The sequence below is a fragment of the Pteronotus mesoamericanus genome, unplaced genomic scaffold, assembly GCF_021234165.1.
Source record: "Pteronotus mesoamericanus isolate MK-2021 breed Mesoamerican mustached bat unplaced genomic scaffold, CSHL_Meso_final contig_116, whole genome shotgun sequence".
In the NCBI taxonomy this organism is placed as follows: Eukaryota; Metazoa; Chordata; class Mammalia; order Chiroptera; family Mormoopidae; genus Pteronotus; species Pteronotus mesoamericanus.
Window position 1 is genome coordinate 30799679 of NW_026555027.1, and position 22269 is coordinate 30821947.

General features: G+C 35.8%; 1 protein-coding gene and 1 non-coding gene across 2 annotated transcripts in view; both read left to right on the forward strand.

The window, feature by feature from the left end:
- The window catches only part of SERPINI1 (serpin family I member 1), an 80057-nt gene that overhangs the window by 3722 nt on the left and 54066 nt on the right, over positions 1 to 22269 (forward strand). The gene's annotated exons all lie outside the window — the stretch shown is intronic.
- LOC129077419 (small nucleolar RNA SNORA25) lies at positions 19792 to 19918 on the forward strand. Its single transcript, XR_008529856.1, has one exon. It is a non-coding gene; the product is annotated as a small nucleolar RNA SNORA25 (small nucleolar RNA).

Consider the following 22269-nt stretch of genomic DNA (forward strand, 5'->3'; position numbering starts at 1 on the left):
TCAGGGAGTTTTTTGCTTAATCCCTTCACCTTTTCTACCCAATTCACCAGACCCCCCTCCCCTCTGAGAATTGTCAGTCTGTTCTCTCTATCTATGGATCTGTTTGTATTGGGTTGGCTAAGAAGTCCATATAGTTTTTTCTGTAAAATAAGACATTTTTTTCATTTTCACCAGTAACTTTCTTGATTTGGGTATTTTGAGTATGTCAGCTCTCTCCTACGTGGATAACATTGATTGAGCTCAATGTCTCAATTTGACTGCTATCAACTTCAACTTATCTACCCGATGGTGGAGCATCATCCAGCAAGAAATATCCAGCACAAAACTTTGCAAACCACTTTCGACACATTCATTCAGTCACAGTACCTTCTCCATTCACTGCACATTGCATTTCAGTTGCGTTTTTACCTTTCTTCAAATAATAAAGCATAATATACTGAAATGTTATGTATTTTCTTCCATCTTCAATATTAAAACGGCTACACAAAAATTCACCAATTTTGATTTTTTTTAAAAAAATGCATGCTGATATGACAGTCGTCACAATACAATCTAACAAAATTGTTTCAATGAAGTTAAAGACAATTAAGCACTACTAGAACCATCTTATGGAAAAAAAGAACTTGGCCAACCCAATATTATGTTAGTTTATTTTGTTCATTAGATTCCACATGTAATTGAAATCATATGGTATTTGTCTTTCTCTGACTTGTTTATTTCACTTAGCATAATACTTTCCAGGTCCATTCATGCTGTGGCAAAAGGTAAGATTTCCTTCTTTTTCTATGGTGGAGTAGTATTCTACAGCTTTTTTTTTTTTCTTTTAATCTACTCACCTACTGATGGGCTTCCAAATCTTCGGTATTGTAAATAATGTTGCAGTGAACATAGGGATGCACTTATTTTTCTGAATCTGTTTTTGGTTTCGTCAGATATATTTCAGAAATGGAATTGCTGGGTCATAAGACATTCTGTTTTTAATTTTGGGGGGAAACTCCATGCAGCTTTCCACAGTGGCTTCCCCAATCTGCATTCCCACCAACGGTGAGCAAGGACTCCCTTTTCTCCACATCCTCTCCATCATTTGTTTGTTGGTTTATTGATTATAGACATTCTGACTGTTGTGCGGTGGTTTTTATTTGCATTTCTTTGATGGTTTGTGATGTTTAAGCATCTTTTCATATGTCTATCCACCATCTGAATGTCCTCTTTGGAGAAGTGTCTATTCAGGTTCCTTGCCCATTTTTTAATTGGACTGTACTCATTGAGATGTCTTGCACTCTGATAGGTAAGAGTCAGTTGACCTTACAGTATAAATGCTATTAAGTAAGCCTACTGAGAATGGCTTTGTGCTGGTTAGCCTTTACAAAAGTGTCAGTTGAGCCCAATTTCATTCACACTGTGTGGGCTGCAAAACAACTTATCTACAACTTTGGCTGCCAGTGTTTCTAAATTCATCCCAAGGATAGGGAATATAAAATGGGTAAGAGGAAAAGGCTTTTCCATCTATGGCACCAGAGGTCTTTTTACAACCAGGGATGCCTGTGTGTGGCTCACCACCATTTTACCTCACATAAAATACCTTTGTTTGAAGATTATTATTAAAAGCATATTTCATTCTATAAAAACTGAATTTGCCTATCCATTTTTATAATCATTCCTTCTTAGAGAGAGGGGGAGAGAAAGAGAATAAGATGAAATCAAACTGATTGTGTAGAGCTCGGCATTTATTGTTTTTTGCACTTGACCTTGCAGAAATAAATGAATCTGATTAGTGTTAGAATTAAGAATTCAAACGGTGTTTCCTTTTATTTGTTTATTCATTATTTTTATTGTACTTTTTCATTACCATTTATCCTCCATATACCCTCTCACGCAGCAAAAATGTTTTTTTCTTCTCATTTTTATAAGACCTAGAGAAGTCCAGTTAATTGTAAATAGTTCTTATATTAATAATTGCAGATATTTAACTGTCTTTTGTGTTTTAACATTTACTAGCATGCTTATAGGTACAGATAGGCTTGGAACTAATGATCGCTTCATCTTACTTTGTCATGTTCCTTTGGCATTACACTAATGCTTAACACTGGGCCTTGCTGAGTTCATAATAGTCTTTACCAGATGCTTAGTATCTCCAGAGCTAAGACAGTTTCATTTACCTTTGTATTTGAGAACCTTATGCATAGGCTATACTTGGTAACAATTTGTTTTAAGTATTTGACAACATATAATGAAGTATCATTTTGCATTTTTCACAGTCAAGTACACTAGAAAAGTGAATTTTTCTTATACATCTGTTTTAGTACCAAATTCAGCCCTCTGCCCACAACAGTTGTTTATATAGAAGTGAATATAAATGTTGCTGTTTTTTGTTAGACTTCTGAATGAATAGAGCAAACATTGCTATTAACTGCAACCTTGCATATGCGTATACTTTAGGTAATGCATATACTTTAGATACAAATTTATTAATTGGTGGTTGTTTGGAATTTGTGTGATTTCTCCTTGCCTCTAGAACTTTGCTGACTTAAAGAAACACTTTTAAGTGACACTCCCCACACATATTGACACATACTTTTTAGTACTGTTTTTTTGTTGGCACAGAAATAGAGACTTAGAGAAAAGTATATAAATTCAGTATGAGGCTTTATCTTAACTAAAATTCCACTGGTCTCGAATGTTCTATTTTTAGTGAAGTGGTTGCCCTGAGAGGCCTTATTCAGGCTTATTATGCCTAAATTATGCAAGTATTTGTCATCTTTGAGCCTGCCTGGGAAGGGAAGCATTCTGAGATTGGGCACTAACGTGCTCACTGCTGGCCTTCTGTACAGCACAGCTGCTGAAGTGTGTGCTCGTTACTTCAGATTCCAGCCACCACTTCAAGGCCCCCTTCTGGTTCAGCCTAGGAAGGGACTCTTCTGAGCTCCTTACAGCTCAATTTGTTGTGGTAGGGAAAGAAGATGGGGAATTTACTTTGATTTAATAACCTCATTTTCCTAAGCGTATTGTTTTTCCCAGATATAGCTCAGACCAGAGTTGTCAGTAACAGTAACTCAGGTGTCATAAAGTGATCTTACAGCACAGTTCAGTGATCACCTATCAACTTTATAGTCCACCATTCCCCCTCCCTATCCCCCTATCATTTTGGCTTCTCCTTTTGTTGTTGTTGTTGGTACTGTTGTTTATTGACTTGAGAGAGAAAAACATCGGTTTTTGATTTGTTGTTCTACTTACTTGTGCATTCATTGGTTGGTTCTTGTATGCTTTCGGACTTGGGTGGGAACCTGCAACCTTGGCATATGAGGACGTCACCCTAACCAACTGAGCTACCTGGCCAGGGTGCACTTGGCTTCTTTTAAATGGACTCAGAAGAGCTCACTGTGCACACTTTTGATATCTTGCCCAACATTGCGTTGCTTCTGTCATTTTTTGATAACTTAAATTTTGTTTTGAAAAACTAGTTTTATATGAGGTCTTTTTACCCTATGTAACATGAAGGTTTAATTTCATTATTTTTCCACTTTTAGTAGTATGTTACAGATACTGTATTATGATGTATAATTTTGGCCATTCACTTGAATTAAGTCAGTTATTGGAGCATTTAATTGTTGTGTACTTCACAGAGCAATTTAAAATCATTGAAACAATTAATGTTTTTAAAATATATTCAGTCTTTCAGTTAAAAAGCCTCTACAAAGTATCCTAAATTGCTTCCAGATATTAAATCATTTGTTCTATGTTCAGAGCAGGTTAAATTGTATATCATTTCACTTAACATGTAACACTGGATTAAATTTGTCCAATACCAACGTTTTCATAGCTATGCAACAATCATATAACTTTTGTTTTTGCTAAATCAAGAAACATTAAAGAAATTATATGTAATATGAATTCTTGAGCACAAGGTACATTAACTAAATCTAAGACAGAAAAGCATTCTTTTCTGTACTTCAAAGTTTCTGATGAGTTCTTTTAAAAATAAAATGCTAATAACTTCAAAATTATAAAGGCCAAAATTATAATAATAACTATTCATGTTTTTAAGATAACATCAGATTTAGCTAATAATTAGTAATATAAAATTAAGCATTTTGACAGAGAATCTTTTTAGCCAAAAGATTCCTTATCCAAGGTTATCATTTTCTTTAAAGATTGTATACATTTATTTTTAGAGAGAGAGGAGGGAGGGAGAAAGAGAGGGAGAGAACCATTGATGTGAGAGAGCAACATGGGTCGGTTGCTCTTGTATGTGCCCTGACCAGGGACTGAACCTGCAACCCAGGCATGTGCCTTGACCAGGAATTGAACCAGCGACCTTTTGCTTGGCAGGGCAATGGCCAACCAACTGAGCCACACCAGTAAGGCTCCAAGATTATTTTAAAAGCAAATGTTTACATACATTATGTGGTCCAAAAGAAACTGACACTTAAAAAATAGTTTTAAAGTATCTATCAGTTAGGAATGCTTTCAGTTTTATGCACAATGTCATGAAACAATAGGGATTTCTTTTTCCAGAAAAAAAGGCATAGAAAGTAATTCTTTGCTTTTTGTTAGAGGCTCAGCGTTGTCAGGGTTTTGTCTTCATGCTTTCTCTTCTGCTCACTACAAGATTGGCACTTCTGCTGATTCACATATCACATTCCAGCTCAGGGCAGGAATAATGAGGAATGGGGTGGAGATATTGAGCCGTTCTCTTTTAATCGGGAAACAAAAAGCATTCCTGATGACCTTCAGCAAATGTTTACTGTGGACCTAGTGTCCCCTGGCATGTGGCTGCCCTGAGCTTTAAGGGATGTTGAAGAGGATTTTGGGCCTTTATGAGGAATAAAACGGGGGAACAATGGCTTGGGAATGGTTTTTGAGTAACCAGTCAATAGTTTCAACTACGGTCTGATCATTAAAACCACGTGAACTTTAAATTGTATTCCACCGCATTCTGACTGAGTGCCACCTGTTTGTTTGTGTTATCCCCAGATTAGGAAACCCTCATCTTCTTACACCAAGTTTTTATTCCTGTAACAACCAAATTTCAAGTTTCTGGTCAAAGGCATCCCTTGGAGACTTGGTTATCGCAAGTTAAAAAGTCATCCAGCTTATACCAGATTTAATACTTGTCCTGTACTTTTCATATTCAGAAGCAGGAAAAAAATGCTCTATATTGTCACCAGAAAGGCTCTGAGAAGGAGAAATAGAGAAGGGTGATTTTATCATAAATATGCTTTAAACCTCAAAGTATCAAAAAATTTCCATATAAACTGCATTTGAGAATATGGGTATAAGGCAAATGAAAAAACAATTGAATATTATAATTCTTTTTAAGGAAATTTGTCTGCCTGAAAATGCAAAACAAGCCATTGTTTCATAGAGAGGAATTCGCTTTAAAATTTTTTAATCCAGGGAAATGATATTATTACCCATTTCTAAAACGTAAATATTACTGACATCTATGCAGTGATTATTAGCTAAATTATGATTCATTCTTACAATGACACATCTTAAACTTTTAATTTATAATTCCTTGAAATAGGAAAATCTGAGGAGAAAATTGAAACAGAAAATAAAAATACCTATTTTTTCTATATTAAAAAATCATCATCAAAGACAGTGACCATAGAACCTTGGCTATATTTCAGTTTGCTGCATTTCCACATCAACACTTTATTGTCCAACTTTTCCATTTTATCATGTGACCTTAGGTGAGTAGCTTTACTGGGACAAAACTTTCCAGATATAGTTACATATAAATTTCCAAGTTACTTTTACAGTCTGTAGCATAGAGTTGAGTGCTATAAAGAGATACAGCAAAATACAGGTTGGGGCAAAAGTTGGCTTACACTTGTTCATATGGAAAATAATATAATAATAAATAATAATACAAGAATAAACTCTTGCGCATTCACAACTGTAAACCTACTTTTGCCCCATCTTGTATATGAAATCACTTATTCCTTGATAATGCAAGACACACATATATAAAAACAAAGGTATGTACCTTAGGGTTGTAATATTGCAACAGTTAACTCTGGTAGAAGAAGATGCTCTATATGGTCGTCAGGGAAGGCTTTGAGAAGTAGAAGTAGAGCGGCATGCTGAGCTGGTTCAGAGCAAGGCGCTGCAAGTCACAGCTTGTAGGTTCACTACCTTTTTTGTAAATCAAATTTTATTGGAACACAGGTATGCCCACCATTTGCATATTTTAAGATTGCTTTCTTACTGCAAGAGCAGAGTTGAGTCATTGTGAAAAAGACCACATGGCCCATAAGCCTAAAATATTTCCTATCTGGCCCTTTTTTATAAAGTTTGTTAACCACTGATTAAGAAGGTAGGCTCTGGAGTCAGACAAAACTGGGTTCAAATTTGGTTTTATAATCTGTAGCTTGACTCAAAGGCTGTTTATGTGATTTCACATAAAATGCATTGCACAATTCCTGCCATGTGGTAGATGTTCATTAAATATTTTATTAAATTTATTAGATTTTATTTTATTATGACTTATTATTTTAAATGAACTATAACTTAATTCAGATGGAGATTTGAATCTCTAAATTTAAGTACTCCCTACACCTACAATAAATGTTTAGTAAACTGGGAAGGGTATCATTTAATCATAAGAAATTTTCAAGAGTTGCACAAAATGTTGTATAGAGACAATAAGATTGATGTTAGGGCCAGACAACCTAAATGTATAGAAAAGTAAAGCCCAGACTTTAAAATACAATTGCAGGCATACCTTGGAAATATTGCAGGTTTGGTTCCAGGACACTGCAATAAAGCAAATATTGCAATTAAGCAAGTCACACAGTTTTTGTTTTACTTTCCCAGCACCTATAAAAGTTACATTTATACTTTACCGTAGTCTAGTAAGTGTGCAATAGCATATGTCTTAAAAAAAATTTACAAACCTTAATTTTTAAAAAAAATTAAAATATCTCATTGCTAGTAAATGCTAACCATCATCTAAGCCTGTTAGAAAATGGGGACAATAGACGTTCTACTCAGGGTTGCCACAAACTTTAAATCCATAAAACAACACAGTGTCTGCGAAAGTGCAATAAAGTGAGGAATGCCTGTAATTCAAAGAAAATAGCATATTGAATGTTGTAGAAGCCATGCCTGTCAATTGAAAAAGAAATGAAGATACTTTATGAGAACTTAGAGGAAAATGACATTTAAAAGTGAATACACTGAAGGGGGGACATCACTACCAATCCTACAGAAATAAAAGAGATTGTTAGGGATTACTATGAACAGTTATATAGTAACAAATTAAATAACCTAGATGAAATGGACAAATTCCTACAAAAACACAAACTACCAAACAACTTAGGAAGAAATACAAAGTCTAAATATAGACTCAAAAATCCTTAACAAAATACTAGCAAATAAAATCTGGCAACAGTAAAAAAAGTTGCATACCATGATCAAGTGGAATTTATTCCAGGAATTCAAGGTTAGTTAAACATGAAATAAATCAATGCAATATATTATCTCAATAGAATAAAAGACACATGATCATCTCAATAGAGGCAGAAGAACATTTGACAAAATCCAACACATTTTCATGATGTAAACACAACAAACAAGGAATAGAAAGGAACCTTCTCAACCTGATAAAAGACATCTACAAAAAAACCCAAAGCTAATACCATTTTTAATGATGAGAGACTGAATATTTCCTCTTAAGATTAGGAATAAGAGAAGAATGACTTGTATTCAACATTGTACTAGATGTTCTAGCAAAGGTAGTTAGGCAAGAAAGAGAAATAAAAAGCATCCAGGTTGAAAATGAAATAAATCTATCTCTGCTCACAGATGAAATATCTTGTATACTACAAAATCCTAAGGAAAACACACTCACATACACACCACACACATACAATTAGAGCTAATAAACAAGTTCAACAAGATTGCAAGATATAAGATCAAGATAAATCAATTGCATTTTATATACAAGCAATGCACATTCAAAAATGAAATTAAAAATAATTCATTTACAACAGCATCAAAAAGAAGTAAATTAAATGAGGTATGAGAATTTTATACCAAAACATAAAATGGTGGACAAAATATCACTAAAAGAGATTAAAGAAGACCTAAATAAATGGAAAGAGAGCTCATATTTGTGGAAAGACAATATTGTTAAGATGGCAGTATTCCCCAAATTAATCTGCAGATTCAATGTATCAAATTACCAGCTACCTTTTTTGCAAAAACTGACAAGTGGAAATGCAAAGAACCTGGGCATACATGTATGTATCAGTGGAATTAAGAGTCCAGAAACATACCCTTACATTTATGGTCAATTGGTTTTTGAAAAGAGAAAAAATAGTCTTTAGTAAGTGATAGAGACAAATGGATATTCACACACAAAAGAATGAAATTGGACCCCACCTCACACCATATACAAAAAATGTAACTCAAAGTTGAACACAGGCCTAACCATAACAGCTGAAACTATGAAACTTAGAAGAAAACGTATAAATTGTTGTCACCTTGCACTGGTCTATAATTCCTTGGATATAACACCAAGAACCCAAGTGACAAAAGAAGGTATAAATAAATTGGACATCATCAAATTGAAAACTTTTGCGTTTCGCCCTAGCTGGTGTGGCTCAGTGGATTGAACACCGGCCTGTGAGCCAAAGAGTCACCGGTTCAATTCCCAGTGTAGAGCACATGCTTAGGTTGCAGGCCAGGTCCCCAGCAGGGGGCGCGCGAGGTGCAACCACACATTGATGTTCCCCTCTCTAAAAAAATAAATAAATAAATAAATAAATAAATAAATAAAGACTTAAAAAAAAAAAGAAAAGAAAACTTGTGTTTCAAAGACACAATCAGGAAGGTGAAAAGATAAGCCCCAGAATGAGAGAAATTATTTGCAAATGAAACGTATGGAAAGAGACTTGTATCCAAAAGCTATAAAGAGCTCTTATAATTCAAAAATAAAAAGACAACCCAGTTAAAATAGGCAAAAGATTTATGGAATCTAATGAGCAAGCTGAACTAACAAGCCAAACAGAGACAGACTCATAGATGGAAAACAGCGTGAGGGAGATTAGGGAACAGAGGGATTGAGCAAAAAGGAAAAAGGACTCATGGATATGGTCAACAATGTGGTGATTGCTGGGGGGATGGAGGTATAAAGGGACTAAATGGTAATGGGAAAAAATATAATTAAAAAAATACACCCCAAAACCTGTACACAAATGTTCACAGTAGCATTATTCATAACAGGCAAAAAGCAATAACAGCACAGTGTCTATCAGACAATAGGTAAGCAAAGTGTTGCATAGCCATACAATGGAATATTATTTAACCATAAAAGAATGAAGAAATGCAACATGGATGACTTGAAAACATGCCAAACAAAAGGAGCCAACACAACAGACTGCATTTTATATGAAACACCCAGAACAGATAAATTTATAAAGACAGAAAGTAGGTTAATGCCAAGAGACGGGGGAAATGGGGAGTGACTGCTAATGGCTGTGGGTTCCTTTATGGGGTGATGAGTTTGTAAAATTAGATACTGGTGATGGTTGTACAACTCTATGAACATATTAAACACCACTAAATTGTACAGTTTAAAAGTATATATGTAAAATTAAGTGAATATAATGTAAATTTTTTTAAAAAAGACATAGGGAAGAATATGAAAGATTGAATTATAAGGAAACTAGTCTAGCAGATTAAAAAAAAGGAAATATTCTTATTTTACATTATTTGGCCTCAGATACCAGGCAAAATTAATGAACAGAGACTGAAATCTAGCCATTCATTAAAGTTGTGTTTTTATTTAAATTTTAAAATGAAGGGGGAAAATATCAAAAACCTAAACGACACCAAACATAAAAATAAGGAGGATGAAAACATCAGCTTGTCATCAGCCTTCTCTTCTGCAGCACCTAGTGAGAAGGTAAATTGAACAATGCATGTAGAATTGCAATGGAATAAACTTATGATTCAAAACTCCTTATCCAGCCTAGCTATGATTGAGTGTGCATAAGAATGAAAGAACAGGGCAGAGGAGAGCAATGGGGGAGGGGGGAATGGGGACAACTGTAACTGAGCAATAAAGAAAAAAGAACGAAAGAACAATTTTCTCAGTCGTATGAGGGGAGACAGACACCACCACCACCACCAATAGCAAATGCATACTTAGAACTCAATATTGAGACTATAAAATAATGAAATGAATGACATTTAAATAGTTTGTGCTACTTTGTTTTAAAATAATAGGTTAAAAATAATTCTTATAAAATATATGATGTCTTATGGTAGAAAAAAATAATACTGTGGATCAAATACTCCAAGATCTCTTCAAAAACAGAGGAAAATGTGTAAGAAAGTATTTAAATGCCTTATTTTATACTTTGTGGAGTCAGCAGATGTTATTGTATTCTTTACATTCATAGAAAAAATATATTTAAAATCAAAGCAAAAAAAGAAAAAAGAGTAAACAAGAACCATGATGAAAATGCTACACATATTCATTACAATTACCAATAAATTTGGTCCTTTGCTGAAAGGAGAAACGGTCATGCTGGGAGGAAAACAAAATCAAGCTATATCACTTTTTAAAGAGACTAATAAGCAAAATAATATCCGTTGAAAGTAAAAGAATAGCAAAGGAATAATAGATAAAATCATTGAAAAAATATAGTGTGGCCATATTTATAAGACAAGAATATTGAAGGCAAAATAACTTTAATCTGTTCAAAAAAAGGAGTAATTTATATTGGCAAAGATTTAATAGCTATAACCGATTTGTCTTAGTCATATCAAATTAAAATATAGTTTAAAAAATCTGAAAAAGAAGCCCTGGCTAGTGCGGCCCAGTGGATTGAGCACCAGCCTGCAAACCAAAAGGTCCAGTTCAAACCCCAGTTAGGGCACATTCCTAGGTTGCAGGCCAGGTCCTGGCGGCGGGGGGCAAAGGGGGGGTTGTGAGAGGCAACCACACATTAATGTTTCTCTCCCTCTCTTTCTCCCTCTTTCCCCCTCTCTCTAAAAATAAATGACATCTTTTAAAAAAAAATCTGAAAAAAAAACAAAACATGGCCTTTGGAGTCAGATCTGGATTCAAGGGAAACAAGTAAACGTAGAAAGTGAATAATAAGGGAAGGACCAAAACAGACTTGGGAAGAACCAGAAGCGATAACAGTGGCCCAGAGCTGGTAGGAATGATAATACACACTTGAGGAAGATTTGAGATGCAGAATCAATAGTTTTTGTCCCTGCATCAGCTACTGTACAGGGACTATAAAACAAGTCAGAAGTCAGCCCACAGCTCTCTCTGTGTGTGTGTGTGTGTGTGTGTGTGTGTTTACTGTATTCGAAAGCTAGTTCCCCATAATCACCAGCATTTTCTATTGTCTTATAGTGAGCTAGTTGGGGCTAAGAAAGAATAAGAAAGTTGTGAGTGTGAACAATAAGATAGAGTGAATAATTGTAATAGTTCAAAAAGCCACAATTGTAAAAACTTAAAAGTGCATAATATGGAAAAGTTTTTATTTTTTACCACAAAAAAGTTCAAAAACCTTAAAAAACAGTAATAATTATAAATAGTTTGAATTTAATTATTCAAAGAAATGAATATAATCCTTTTCATGTTTGTCTGAAAAGGATTATATTCATTCATCTGCTTCACTTGGCTGCATATTATACAAAGTAATGGCTTACTGAGATGTGATACATCACTATGTAAAAATCCTCACCTTGCTTCTAGATTAAGGAAGTCAACTTTACTTAAAATACTGTCTCATTTCCTCTCTTTTCATTTTTGTTGTTACTCTCATTTCACATTCCTTTTATGTCACTGTAATTGGAAAATTTTAGTTTTTGGTTTGACACCTGCTTCCTAACTGCCACAAAACATATTAATTATGCTTACTGCCCTTATAAAAAAACATAACATTCAGCTAGCTAACTAGCGTAAATAATCCATCACTGGGAATCATTACCCATCTGTGACAAACTAGAATTAATTGCTATCTTTATACAAGACAACCATTTGATCATAAGGCTGACAAAAGCATAAATCCAGTTTCACTTTAAATACAATAGTGCCCCAGTTCATATTTTAAGCTATATTTTCTTTCTTCCCCTTAGAATAACTTGTAAATGACACCCTTTAACAGGAAGATCTCATCTATCCAGTAGATTCATAATCGCCACCAAAGCACACCTTAGAACCAAGGAAATAAGCTTCTCCAGCCAAATTCCTTGCTGTAAAATCCACTTTATTTGTCCAGTAGCCCCGTAAGCCCTCATTCAGAGCCTGTTTACCTGGAATAAACTGTTTAATTCACTATTTCATAATGGTTAGCACTGTTTAACAAATTAACAACTATTTAATGATATAAACCCCTCGATACTAATGAGGGGGGGAAATGATGGAACTAAACCCGTCATAGTTGTCGGAAGTATGCATGTCATGGCACTTCAGTCAAGCCTAGTGACAGGCGCCCTGGGGCAATGCTCAGGAGGCACTAGTTGGATGAGTGAAGAACAGCAAGTTCAGACTGATGTTCACATGTGACAAAGAAAACTTTCTTAAGTTTCATGCATGCGGTGGAAGAAATTTCAGTCCTAAGTAGTAAATTCACAGATATTGACAAAACACCCAGCCAGGGTGACTTATTTTCAGAGAAATTAAGAAAAACAAATTGTTTCTATGTATTATAACATAGGCACATATGCACTTATCCAAATATCTAAAATAATGTTTGTTAATGGCGATATGTTTATTTTCGAGACACACGTGTAAAATGACTAGTTATACATTATGTTGCAGGCGTTCTCTTTTTCAGGTTGAATTTACAAAATTTTACAAGAAGGATTTCAGCAGCACAGTTCACCATGGGAAAATATGCTACTGCACATAGAGATCAATGAAACAGAAAAGGCAACATTGAGCAATGGGTTCATAATCTTGTGCCTGACACATGTTTACATATCATGCGGTCTCTATTATTAGTACATGAAGAGAAAGTACAAAGCTTTAAGAGGACAGTGGGTACTGTCAGAAGGAAATCCAGAGAACTTCACTGTTTTTTTTGTTGTTGTTGTTTGTTTGGGGTTTTTTTTTTATTGAGACTGAACTTTACTATGACCTAAGCACTGTGCTAGTATCTTTATGTACATACATTATACCCCCCAATTTTTATAATCATTCTATGAGGTAAGTACTACTTTGATCTCCATTTTATAGATGAGGAAAGTGAGTCATAGAAAATTATGTGGATTACCCCAGATATCACCACTTAGTACCAGACTTGCATTTGTTTCTAGCATAAATACGGTTCATTTATTACTTCAGAAGTGACTGTAATCCTTTGTGTATTTCTACAGAATGAACCATAATTACTACACAGTGTTTTGTATTTTTCAACTTGCATTCTGCAACTTTGAAATCTTTCATTCTTAAAAAATCAAGACATTTACAATGATAGGTTTGACCCTTTTTAAAAATAATGAAATCAATATACAAAAATTCTCTCTTTAGACAAAGTAGAGTATGTTTAGTAGTAATACAAAAATCCACTGCAAGTTTACTTTAAATAAGATATCTCAAAATGTCAGCTTGGCAAGCTGAAATGCTCCCATCTCATTCATCCCAACTGAATTGTTTTGCAGAATTTATGTTTTAGAAGAAAAAAACTTTCTTTAGGTGAGGAATATCCTCTTTGATTGCCACTCTTCTCTGTTACATTGGTCCAATTCACACATCAGACATCTGAGTTTGTAATCCCAGCTGTAAATCACGAGCTCTTGGTATATTTAAAATATGCTATTGAATGTATAAACAAATTTTTAGAATATGTCCGTTTGACAAAATGAACTAGACCTGTGATTATACAAAGTAACTCAAGCTATATCAGAATAGTTTTTCAAAACTAGTCTTTACAAGCTAATATTAAATTATAGAGCAGTCAATCATGTCTAATAATTTCCTTTAAGTGTTTCCTCCCTGTAAGAAAGGAGTAGGAAATCACAATTTTTTTAAAAGCCAGACTGAAAAGTTCAGATATGTGAAATCTCACATGCTTATGCTGCTGAGTGTGTATATTTACCAGCAAATAATACTGGGGCTATCAGTAGTCAGAATATGGTTATGAAGTGTCAATGGCATTTTCAGACTGTCGGCTGAATTGCCAGAGTAAAACTTCGGTAAGTGGCATGAGGCACAATTTGTTCTAATATATTTTGTAAAAGAGGCCTCTAATGTTAGCAAAAAATTACTGCTTGTGTACGCAAGGGCAACGTTTTAGAACTGTTTACTTTCCCATGTTATAAATAGCTGTTGTTGCAAATTGTGTTTAATATGGTTGAACTTTATGAAATTGCCAAAATTTGGCTATTATTGACCTACAAAAAAACAAAAAAGACAATTCACATTGTTCAACCTCATACATCAGTTATTCCAACCTAGAATATGTCGTTCCAAACTGGGAAAGTGTTTTTCAACAGAAACTAAAATAGTTTGGTTTCTAGGTTAGTAATAAACATGCAAAGTGCCCCTGCTTTCTGCTAAGCTCTATGAGCTCAGGAATGCTCATTTTCTTTCTTCATCTCCCTAGAATTTCCCAGAGCTTCGCCATAGGCCACCTCTTCTCCACACTCTCCAGGAATGAAATCTCATCATCCTGATAATCTTAAATGTGCTCAGCACTCCCACATGAGATGTATCTCTATCCAGGAATCTGGATCTGAACTCTAGCCTTGTATATCAAACTCCTTCCTTAACGTTCCAAGCAGATGTCTCTTAAGCATCTCAGATTTACCTGTTCAAAACAAAATTCCTGGTCCCCATCTCAGTGGAGGACACCCCCACGCACCCAGTGGTGCAGGAGAAACCTGGGTGTCCTCCTGACTCACTGTTTCCATTACCTGTGTTCTGTTCGGTGGTTCTGTTCAACAAGAATATCCACAATCTATTTACTTCTTTTCTGTCTCCATTACAGCCACCTTAATCCAGCCATTATCTCCTTTCACCTAGGTGGTTGCAATAACCGTCTAATTTGTCCTTAGGCTTTTAGTCTAATTTCCCTATAACCCATTCTGTAAATAGCTTGTTAAATGTTCTGCATGGAGGAGAATATGCAACATCCTTGCTTCCTCCGTAACCCTGTATGATCTGCCCCCTACCTACTTAACCCAGCCTCCTCTTTCCCTTTTGTTCACTGATTTCTTTCAGCGCCTCCTGTTCTTAAGTCTGTTTCCTGCCCTTGGGCCTTCATTTTTCCCTGTGTCTGAAATAACTGCTTCCCTCCTTAACTCATTTATCCTTCAGCTCTCAGCATAAATACACTTGCTCAAAGAAGCCTTCCCTGATCCCCTCCCCAGTCTAAAGTACGCCCCTGTGGTTCTTTCATATAGCACATTATTATGCTTTCTTCATTGCATTTAAACACAGTTTACAGTTAGATACTCATGTGTTTATTGGGTTGATTAAGCTCCATAAGGCAGGTCCCTTGCTTGCTGTTCTCATCACTCTGTGTCCAGAGCCCAGGACCTGCTGGATGCTATCTGCTTTAAGGGAAAAACCGTCTATCTTGTATGTTGGGGCTTGAAGAAAACCAGATTGTTCAGAAAAGGATGTGACGCTGAGGGGCTCCTGATAGCAGGGTGTGTAGAACAAGGAACACAGGCTGGTCTCACATGTCCTCTTCCTTTCGTGTGAGTTGACTTTTCTGAGCCCTTAGATTATGAGCTTTTGAAAGCAGATACTTCATTTATTTTGTTCACTACTGTATCACCAATGCCTAGAAAAGCGCTTGGTGTATAGTACATGCTTAATAAATATACTTGCTGAGTGGATGAACTTGTTTCCTCTTGCAAAGTTCTTTTCTCATGACACTCTGAGGGGTTTGATAAAAGAAAACATAGAAAGTGCTTAGTGCATAGCAGGTACTCAATAGATGCCGGAAACCATAATGGCTTTTTCAAAATGTAGTTTTTATTTATTTGTTTGTTTGTTTGTTTGTTTGTTTTACACCAGTGATTCTTAAAAGCTCTGGGCCCCACAAAGACTGAGAAGGGGGTGGGGGTGGGGCGCAGGGCGGCGCCTGCACTAGGGTACCTCTGCAAGCTTTTGTAAACTACCTAAACCTGTTCCTCTCCTGCACTGCCTACTACAGAGTGGCTATTTTTATTTATTTATTTTTTATTTGTAATAATTGCCAGGTTTATTCTCCTGGCTAAGAGATCCAGAGGTGATTTAGGGTTTACATTTGAATAGTTACTTCATCAAGAGTTTTTAGGTGTCCCATTGCCCTCATAAACTGGTTGCAAATTTTGAGTCTTAAAAAAAAAATTAATTCTGTTAATTAAAAAAATATGTATAAGCAAAAAAGAAAACTCACACCACACAGAAATAAGCACAGTTAAATTTTTGATGTTCATATGTATACACATGCACATGCACACACACAATTTGGGATTGATACGTGAGCTGATACTAAATATGCTGCTTTGTAGCTTGGTATGTTCTACCTTACATTATGGAATGAACATATTTCATGTATATGTGTGAAACTTCCTTATTGAAAAATAGACCCTGAGAATGGGTCAAAATACAAAAGTCCAGTAAGATGCTGGTAATAAGGAAACTATAACAAAATTCCCTCAGATGATTAAAAGTGAAATGAAGGTAAAGGATACACCAGAAAATGCTAACAGAAAGAAAGCTGGGACCAGATTTTATTATCAGACCAAAAAAAAAAAAAAAAAAACCATCAAAATTCAAGGCCTAAAGCAAACATAATAAGGACATCTGCCTGGATGTCTTTGCTTCGAAGGCATCAAACATGTTTCTTGCTCTTCCTATTTTTTCCCTAAGCCCTTCCAACTCATTTACTCCTCTTAGCATTTACTCAGGGAGTGCCCTCTTATATCCCTGGACAGGCCGAGTCAGCCAGCTTTTGAGGTTTGCTTCTGCTTCCTGCCTTATGCCTTCTTCCGCAGGTTGAGGATTTCCTTCCACCTCCTGGAGTACCTCTTCTGAAGGGCCATCTTTCATGGACTTGTGCATGTTTTGTGATTTTCCTTCATTGTCCTCACAAGACTTTAGCACGTTGAGTATTTTTTTATTATTATTTCCTTTTCAAATAAATTAATCCTGTAGGGATTCAGGGCCTTTTCTCCCGCCTCCCTCACTTGGTTTGTGTTGCACCCAAAAGACCAAGAGTCTAGATAGGACCCAGGGCCCTTTGCTCTTTCTCCACCGACAGGAATCTCCAGAGCGGCTATTTTTAAATATATTCCTCAGATGTGCTGAGGAAAAGGCTGAGAAACACGTGCCTGAATCTTTCCTACAACCACTGTTACTGGAATAATAACTGATAAATGTTGTTGGATCTATTTCAGGGGACTGTAAATGTTGTTAGGCAAAAAATAAATATATATATATAAATAAAACTGCAATGATTATACAGTGATGCCACTGTCTTTGTGTTGGTAAAAAATAATCGGTGCTTGTAGAGTGTTCCTCCAGATATATTACTTTGTATTTAATTCTAAATACAATTGCTAGCCCAAAATTAAATTAAAAAAAGAAAGAAAAAGGCAGAGGGAGTAGGTTTCTTACTCTCCAAAATCAAGTGTTAATCTTACTTCAAGCTCCTTTTTCAAGGGAAATATTTATATTCCTAATGACTGTGGTTGGAAGAGACTCAGTTATGCCACATTTACCTTTGTTTTATCTCAGTTTAAGAATTTGTGAGCTCTGCAGTCATTTTTCTACCAGTTAATTAGGCATGAAATCCAGAAGGGAGAAAGGGATGAGGGTTAGAATCACCACAGGATGTCCACAAATCCCAGAAACAGGAGAAGTGAGAATCTATCAACCGATGGAACCACACATTACAGCCGGACCTTGGGCTACAGAGACACCAATTCAGCAATTGAAGTAGATGAAAGTGCCTCTTAAAGCCCTCTACTGGTCTGTAATTGTAAAATGTTTACAAGCACTTGGATCATTTATGCAATTGAAATATTTAAGCAGTTCTAAGTGCCTTGCTTCTATGGGGCATATATTTTCTCATAAGTTGCAGTTTCTAGCATGAAGCTCTGTCTTCTATACTGCAAGGACACTACTCAATTTGAATATTTTAAATGTCAACATAGAATAATATTAAGGTTTATAACCTGGCCTTAAGGAAATCCATGGTACAAATTCAGAATTTATACATCTTTGGGACACACTGGGAATGTCACTCACCAGAGTAACCTGCCAGAAGTAAAACTACTGCACTGGCCAGCATGGCTCAGTTGGTTGGGCGTCATCCCACAAAGTGAAAGGTCACCGGTTCAATTCCCAGTTAGGGCACATGCCTGGGTTGCAGGCCCCGTCCCCAGTTGGAAGCGTTGCCAGAGGTACTTAATCAGTGTTTCTTTCTCATATCAATGTTTTTCTCCCTCTCTTTCTCCCTTCCCCTCTCTCTAAAAATAAACAATCATTAAAAAAATAAAATAAAACTATTTCTGGTAGAGCTGTGTTCAAGAAGGGAAGTTAACTGGACAGACCCTCAGTATTTGTTTAGTTATGGCATATCTCATTTTCAAGCTGCTACTCTATAATGCTCCCAGATTTGATCAACTAAATTCCTTAGTTTTCTTCCACTTAAGGATCTCTTAGTTTTTCATTGGAGGTCTGCAGGCCCTCTGTCAGGTTCAGGGTTAACCTGGCCTGGTTCCTCTCTTCTGCAGCCCCAGTAGCTGCTTGCTGGCTCGATTCCCATCAGCACTGACCACCTTGTTGGTCACCCTGAATCCTTTTCTTCCTTTCCTGCTGTTCACCATCAGCTTTGATAACTTTCCCCTGTATCCCCAGGCAGCTCAGGGAGCCATTCTGTTGTCTGAACTGATGAACTGTTTCCAAAACATATTCATTTAAGAAAATCCAACTCTTCACTTTTACTTTAGTCTTTCAACTCTCCTAACAGGTTACTGGGTCTTGTCTCTCAGTATAAGCATTACACATGTAACTCCACATCTACCGTATGTATATCTGTAGGGGAAACATGATACATTTTAATCCATGATACATTTCAATATGAGAGTTTGGAAGCACTACCTAATGAAGAATCTACTTGGTAGATTCAATAATTTTAAATAAATTAACAAATGAAAAATCAGTTCTTGTTTTAAAAAAAATAACGTGATAGTCTTAGACTCCTTCAAACAAGCTCATTGTAGTATGGCTATGCTTTGTAAAAACATCTATTGTTTTAGGTTAAGGAGTTAGGAAAGAAGTAACCATTAGCAGCCTGTGGTTAGTAGTGGAACCTTACAAAATGTAGACCAACATCACTGACTGTTCATACTTGAAATTTCAGTAAATATAAAATGTGAATTTGATATTATAGCATAAAGACTCTTTTTTTTTAAGTACTTGGTTTTTAATCTGTTTTTCACTTCTCTGTAATTTCTGAGATTCTAGTACTAATGAAATAGGTTAGGTTTAGATTAATATACCTAAAGTCTACATTATTAACTATTTAAACAAGTAGGTGTTACTGATTTCCTAAAATTATTTTCTTAATTAAACTTCCAAATAAGAATATCTGTCCATCAGTCATAGGATAAGGCATTTTGGAAGATGTAGATACAGGCATATTCCCGTTGTTATTAATGTGGCCATCATAGCAGTGAAATTATCCACCACTACAATTATTTAGATTAGTTATTTGATTTCCATTAATCAAAAGAAGCCAAAAAGAAAAACCAAAGTGACTGTAATGTGCAACCAACACTTTGCCTCTGACTTTAAAAATAACCTATTCTGATAGGTCATTTCCAAGAGAGCTTATGGGACCAAAACCAGGAGCTCTTAATGCTGTGAACTAAGATTGAAGTTCCCCATAGGATGTAATAGATATCCAACCGTGCTATGTTTTCCTGAGGAGACATAAGATAAAAAATAATAATAATGTTTTCTGAATCTCAGCTGAGTCTTCAATATGTCATGAGTCTAAGTCACTGTGTGAAAAATAGAGTTGGTGACTGTATGTAAATAAGTTTTTCCACCTGTAGGGAATGAGTTCTGTGAGATTCCATATTTAAGCAGCTACAAAGGGCTTATTACAGAGAAAAGTGCATCTATTACTGATTAGGATAGTTTCAGAGAAAGACACAACAGCAATTTTTAAACAATCAAGTTAGTGAATCAGTATCAAATGACTTTAGTGCTGGAAAGAATCTTAAAGATCAAAGACCACCCTGCCATTTTACTGATGAAGCCCGGGGCTTTTTCTAGACCATCTGTAACATTCCAGCTTTTTGAAAAGAACTCAGTTCCACCATACTGCAAGATCACTAAAGATAGAGTTTAATTGTTGCTCATATCCATGGTATTTGCACAATGCTGGGGATATATTAAACATTCAAAGTACGAGTCTGTGTGATGAATTCATAAGTGATTTTATGAACAAACATGATCATCTGTCTGTTGCACAGGGATATGTGTTATACAAATCATACTCAAGATTGATTTTATGTGTTTTCGAAGTTCTCACTCATTAAAGCAGTCTAAACTCTAATGACTTCTGTCTCTCACTCCCTCCCCCCCTATCTCTCCCTCCCTTCCTCTCTGTCTCTCGCTCCCTCCCTCTCTCTCTCTCTCTCACACACACAGCCCCCTCATAAGATATAGTTATTGATCTCATACTTCTCACTGGCCTCTGTATATTCAAATTAACCAGGAATATACATATCTGTAAATGCCCTTCTTGCCAATTGCCAGATGGCCAAATCTCCAGCTAGAGTATAAATGCCGGGGTATTCAGCACCCTGAGCTTCTCTCTCCTTATAGGTCTTTCATCTTCATATGGAGCTGCCAATGTCCGGATCCAGTATCCTGTGTCCTTGAACCCCCAGACAATTTTTTCTTCTCCAGCTATACATTTTAATTTTTTTCATATGCCACACATCTAAACAGACATTTCTTACGGGGTAGAGGGATTGATTTTTTAGTAAGGCATTGATCTGTGTGAGTTGAACTGTCTAAAAAGGTCATAGCAAATCTAGGATAATTTGAAAAATAAAATAAGGAGGGCAAATGGACTGTAATTCATAGAATAAAATAAATACCTATGAATTAATGGTCATAGAAACAAATAATGTTAATTAATCAACAAATGAGAAAGGATAGGTCTTCCTTACAGTAGAATTCCAATTGATGAATGTAGTAAGAATGATGCAATAAGAATCACCATTCAGCAAAACATGATGTTAATTGTTGCAGGTAAGAATAATCAAGGAATGTTAAAATTAGTGGCCAAAAGTATAATGAGAAAAAGCTATTTACGTAGTCTTAAAGTATCCACCCACAAGATCATTTTTTTTTTTTTAACATAGCAGGAGACTGAGGGGGCAGGACAACTCAATGCAATATGGGGTCCGGGATAGAATCCAGGACCAGAAAGGAGCATTAGTGTAAAAACTGGACAAATTTGAATAATGTCTATGGATCAGTTAATAGTATTATCTCAATGTTAGTTTATTGATTCTGACAATTCCACATCGGGTGTAATTAAGATGTTAATGCTTGGGGAAACCAGGTGAAGGGTAGATAAGCATACTTTTTTCAACTTCTTTGTAAGTCTAAGATTATTTCAGAATTAAAATTTAGAATATTTTTTAAAATAAATAAAAAGCCCATAACCCTTTTTATGTTTGAGTGGCCCTGGACAAAAGAAGCCTAAGAAGAGACAGGGAAGTTACTGTGATCCACACTGGACACTGGAAGTAGGTGCCGGCCCATGATTCGCCCAAGGCATTGCGGAGCCATGTGTTGTTAGATTATGTTTTCCTCACTATGGCCCCTGCATTCTCATAACTACTTCACAAGAAGGATGGAGACGGCATTAGTATTCCCATTTTACAGACTTAGAACCAGGACTCCAGCAAAAACTATCATTTAGTGAGTGGTGGAGTTGGAACTCAAGATCAACTCTTCTTACTCTTAGTGCAGTTTTCATTTGTATTCCATATATGTAGCTATTTCTCTGTTTTCTTTTATTTTGTGGCAAACATTTGTTTAGAATCTTCTAGGCAAGATACTGCACTGAGAACCATCCATACACAAATGGAAATGACTTTGGGGGCACTGCCCTCAATGAGGTGAGTTTTGAAAGAGTACCAGAAGTATCCAGGTGACAAAGGTCAGGCATTTCCTTCTAAATAGAGAAGGTTGTAACTCAGCCTCTAAAAATGGTAGCAAGAGTACAACAGAATTGCTCTTGAAGCCCAGCATCGTTGAGGTCT